At 42.9% G+C, this 5,656-nt stretch overlaps 1 non-coding gene across 1 annotated transcript; it reads right to left on the bottom strand.

The window, feature by feature from the left end:
* Window positions 1-2,306: 2,306 nt before the first annotated feature.
* Window positions 2,307-2,413, bottom strand: LOC136234448 (small nucleolar RNA R71). The gene has a single exon (XR_010691331.1). It is a non-coding gene; the product is annotated as a small nucleolar RNA R71 (small nucleolar RNA).
* Window positions 2,414-5,656: the final 3,243 nt, after the last annotated feature.

Raw genomic sequence — 5,656 nt, 5'->3', positions numbered from 1 at the left:
GTATCGAAAAGATAAGATCTTTGGGGGCGCGAAAGAGAGAGTTATCAATTGTTCCTTCCTCTAGAAAGGGCTTAGCGCCGTTTTTGCTGAGTTTTGCTCGGGGGTTGGTCTGGATGTGGGTAATTGATAGCTCCCATTTATATAGGGTTTTTAGGATTGTTTTAGTTCGTTTTTGCTTTATTTCCATTCAATTTCAGTATCATTTTGCTATCTTTCAGTCAAAATCAGTAATTTCCATTATTTATGGCATTTTCTGTATTTTCAGGTGTTTTGGGACTGTTTGAGCATTTTCGAACCAGACCCGTGCCTTGTGGAGCACCTCCGGACAATTCAGGGACCGTCGGAGCATATTTCGAAAGTCCAGGGACCAAAACAAAGGAAAAAACCCGAACTCAGCCCCAATTTAGTGCCTGTCTCGCCCAGACAGTGCATGTCTCGTCGAGACAGGCCCTCGTCTCGTCGAGACACTGCCCGTCTCGACGAGACGAGGCGGGCCGATGGTTCCCAAAAAGGAACTATCGCGTGGTGTCTCGACGAGACGCCTAGTGTCTCGTCGAGACACCCTCTTGTCTCGTCAAGATACTTCTTGTCTCGATGAGACGAAACGCTGGAAGCAATTTCCCATCGTTTCCTCACTCATTAGGCGCGAATTTCAACCTGCAAATTGCCCAAACTACCCCTAACTAAGCCTGTACTATAAATAGAAAAGGATGTCATCTTTGTTAGGGTTCTTCCTTTTTTCCTTTTTGTTCTTCTCTCTCTTTCTTTCCTTGTATTCAATTTTATTGATTTACTTCCATTGTAACAGCTCTTAGCTTGGGGGGAAGATTGATATAGGATAGTGGCTCTCCCGATTTGTAATCAGAATCAGACGAAATCGGGTTTTATATTCCTAATTCCTTACTCTGTCTCTTGCTTTTTGCTTATTTGAATTAATGATGATTCAGGCTTATAATGCGTGTTATAGTTGCTTGTTTAATTTAACTATGAACTAATCCCCATCCAATCTGGGATGGGGATGAATTGATTGCGTAACCATGTATGATTAGGGATTTAGTTTACTGGATTGTTTCCAATTGATTAGATTATGTGAGCTTAATGTCTAGATTTGTTAGAGATAGGATGATTGCTAGAATGAGATTCGATGATGATCAACTAGCCTGACATAGCAGAACCTAATGCCTTGAGTCTGACAAATTTAGGATTGTAGATAGGTAGATACCTGACCAAGGAATTACTTAATCCGAATTAGCACAATCTGACCTCGCTAGAGACCACTAGGAGTGCGGGCTAGTGGCTGGGCTACGGCTTTAGCCTTAATCACCATAGACCCTAATGCTTTACATGCCCTAGGTTATATGCCTAATCAAGCCGTCAACCAAATGCATGTGAATAGACTACAGGAGACTGACAATCTCCATGTGGTTAATTAGGTGGTTACCGTCAATTATCATTATGATATGAAACTAAATCCCAGTAAATCATACATGAGATCCAATTAAGGGAATCCCCATCTTAGATTGCGTCATCAATTAATTCGAATTCTTCCCTGTCAAACGTTTTTATCTTTTATTTTAGAAATTAGCCTCTTTAATCACTCTACCACATATTTACCCTTCCGAACAATTGTGTTCCTACCTTGGGCCGACTAGTTGTGATAAATAGTCCTTGTGGTTCGATCATGTGCTTAGCACTGTATTACTTGCTGCGATAGGATACACTTGTCCTGCTAACCGCTATATATTTTACGAGCATCAAGTTTTTGGCGCCGTTGCCGGGGACTATTTTTGTTTATAACTAGTTTACTTTTGGTGATAGGTTTATATAATTGTTTGGAATTCCAAGAACCGAGGTTCTGGGAATTACTCCTCATTGCATTTTGATTCTTAAGCTGATATTGTTCTTGCAGGACGTAAAAGGGTGACACAATGGCCGAAGATCCGTCGGTCATGGAGCCGTTGAGGGCAAAGCGGCCTATAAGCACCTCTGGCATCCTCGATCCGACAATAACAGCAATGTCATTTGAAATCAGACCAACAATGATTCAGATGATCCAGAACTCGGGACAGTTCGGTGGGGATTACTACGAAGATCCTAACTCACATCTTGACAAATTCATGGAATACTGCAGCACTTTCAAGTGTGAAGACGTCGCATCTGAACAGATCTTCCAGAAGCTGTTTAGATTTTCTTTGAAAGAAGAAGCTGCAGAATGGCTACAATCCATTGAGCCAGGGTCTCTCACTGACTGGGACACTACAGTATCAGCGTTTCTAGTAAAGTACTTCCCTCCGTCAAAGACTGCACAATTCAGAAGCGACATCACCTCGTTTAGGCAGTCCGACAGTGAGAACTTGTATCTAGCCTGGGAGAGGTTCCAGAAGTTGTTAAGACGGTGCCCCCACCATGGTTACCAGCGGTACCAGCTTGTTGATATGTTCTACTCAGGAATATCTCCTGTCAGCCGTGCCTTTCTAGATGCAGCAGCGGGAGGAAATCTATTCAACAAGACTGCAGTTCAAGCATACAATCTGATGAAAGAATTAGCTGAACGAAGCGCATGTTGGCAAGTTGAGAAGCCGGCTCCAAGAAGAGGCACAACAGCCAAAGAGTTCCCTAGAATATTTTCAGAATCAAATCATCAGATAGCAGTGCTTATAGAAAAAGTAGATCTACTGGAAACTCACCTGAAATCATCGGAACCAGTAGCAAGCTGTGAGGTGTGCAGCGGAGGGCACAAGAACGTGGAGTGCCCGATTGTAATTGAACAGATCCATTATCTAAAACAGTATGGGTCAAATGGCACGCATTGGCAGCAGGACAGACATCGAGGATCAGGTTCTGAGACTGAATGGGAGAGAAGTATAGATGTCCTGAGAGAGAGCCTGAGTGCCATAGAAGGAAGATTGGCACACAATGAAGCTTTCTGACAAAGGCTTCAAACACAGGTCAATAAATTGGTAGAAGAGGAAGCACGAGCAATCACGCTTAGGAGCGGAACACAGGTAAGCGCACCAGCCTTTGTGCCTCAGCAAGACAAGGCAGACCCCATTCCTGGTAATATCTCTACCCCGTCTGCTCCACAGGTAAGTGTTTCTGATCCAACTCCGATTACTGAAACTGATGTACCACCAACACAGGTTACCTTGCCTTATCCTACTTCTAGGAGAGCTAAGTTAGACAAGGATTATTCCAAAATGTTAAATGTGTTTAAGAAAATCGAGATTAACCTCCCGTTTCTTGAACTTCTTGAGAATATGCCTGTGTATGGAAATTTTTTAAAAGAGCTGATCTCTAAAAAGAGAAAACTAGGAGATCATGAGACTGTAATGCTAAGCTAGGAATGTTCTGCCATGCTAACAAATCCGTTACCTAAAAAATCTAAAGATCCTGGTAGTTTTAGCATTCCCTGTACAATAGGCAAGGTTCATTTTAAACGTGCTTTATGTGATCTTGGTGCAAGCATAAATCTTATGCCGTTGTCTGTTTACAGGAAATTAGGAATGGGAGACTCAAAGCCTACGTTAGTCACGATTCAGTTGGCTGACATGTCTATAACGCGTCCGGTTGGAGTGGTAGAAGACCTTTTGGTCAAGGTAGATCAGTTCATCTTCCCAGCTGACTTCGTGATCATGGACATTGAAGAAGATGATCAAGTCCCGATCTTGTTAGGGAGGCCTTTTCTCGCCACTGGACGAACACTGATTGATGTTGAGGGAGGCAAACTGATTCTCAGGCTTCAAAACGAGGAAGTGGAATTCAACATTCTAAAATCTATGAAATTTCCTGTTGATGATGAATGTTGTAATTTTCTGAGCGTAACTGACTCTTTGGTTGAGAATGTTTTCCAGGAAACTGAAGACCGGAACCTGAGTATTGAACTAGATGAGGAGCCATTAGATTTGGAGACCGAGGTAGAAGGTAAAGAGGGTTGTCATTGGGCCCAGCACGACGAACTCCTGGACAGAGAAACAAAGACAAGGCCTAAGACCTCGATTGAAGAACCGCCGACCCTCGACCTCAAACCCTTACCTGCCCATTTAAAATACGTGTTCTTGGCACCTCCTTTACACTTACCTGTGATTATTTCGGCTGAACTTACAGGTCCTGAGGAAGATCGCTTGGTGGAGGTGCTGAGGAAGCACAAGGGAGCGTTTGGATGGCAAATGTCGGACATCAAGGGAATCAGCCCGTCTCTTTGTGAACACCGGCTCTATATGGAGGATAAGGTGAAGCCGACTGCTCAACCACAGAGAAGACTCAACCCAAAAATGAAGGAAGTAGTGTAGGCTGAGGTAATTAAGTTGCTTGATACAGGGATGATCTATCCAATCTCTCACAGCCAGTGGGTGAGTCCCGTGCATATGGTGCCGAAGAAGGGGGGCACAACAGTGACATTGAATGAGAAGAATGAACTGATCCCGGTGCGGAAAACCACCGGGTGGCGAATGTGCGTGGACTACAGGAAATTGAACGACGCCACCAGGAAGGATCATTTCCCTCTTCCGTTCATTGATCAAATGCTTGAACGCATGGCAGGTAAGTTTTTCTTCTGTTGTGTGGATGGGTATTCGGGCTACATGCAAATATCAGTGGATCCTGACGATCAGGAAAAGACCACTTTCACTTGCCCTTTTGGGACATTTGCATATAGACGGATGCCCTTCGGGTTATGCAATGCACCTGCTACGTTTCAGAGGTGTATGACAGCTATATTTTCTAATATGATAGAAAAATTCATGGAGGTCTTTATGGATGATTTTTCTGTTTTTGGTACCACTTTTGATAGCTGTTTGCATAACTTGGGATTAATGCTGCAAAGATGTGAGGAAACCGACCTAGTCCTAAACTGGGAAAAGTGTCAGTTTATGGTCACTGAGTGTATAGTTTTAGGGCATAAGGTATCACGAAAAGGGATTGAGGTAGACCCTGCTAAAGTTGAGGTCATTGAAAAACTACCTCCCCCTTCCAATGTCAAAGCAGTTAGGAGTTTTTTAGGCCACGCTGGTTTTTATAGGCGCTTTATTAAGGATTTTTCTAAAATTGCCAGGCCTATGACCCAATTGTTGCTGAAGGATGCCAATTTTGTTTTCACACCTGAATGTCTTGAATCTTTTAACACTTTAAAAGACAAATTGATTAAAGCTCCTATAATGGTTAGTCCCAACTGGGATTTACCATTCGAGCTAATGTGTGATGCCAGTGACACAGCTGTAGGTGCATGCTTAGGTCAGAAAGTGGATAAAATTTGCCGACCGATTTCATATGCTAGTAAAACTCTGACTGACGCTCAATTAAATTATACCACCACAGAAAAAGAGTTATTAGCTGTGATTTTTGCACTTGACAAGTTTTGTTCATATTTGGTGCTTTCAAAAGTTATTGTTTACACTGACCATGCTGCATTGAGGTATTTGTTTTCAAAACAGGATGCCAAACCTAGACTCCTTAAGTGGATTCTATTACTGCAGGAGTTTGATATGGAGATACGAGATAAGAAAGGAGTTGAAAATGTGGTTGCTGATCATCTTTCTAGATTGGAACAAGAGGAGGTGGATACAGACACCGATGCAGACATCCAGGAGACATTTCCCGACGAGCACTTACTGTCAATTAGACATGTCCCTTGGTTTGCCGGTTTTGCTAATTTCCTTGT

The sequence above is a fragment of the Euphorbia lathyris genome, chromosome 6, assembly GCF_963576675.1.
Source record: "Euphorbia lathyris chromosome 6, ddEupLath1.1, whole genome shotgun sequence".
NCBI lineage: Eukaryota > Viridiplantae > Streptophyta > Magnoliopsida > Malpighiales > Euphorbiaceae > Euphorbia > Euphorbia lathyris.
This window is presented reverse-complemented; position numbering and strand designations above follow the sequence as displayed.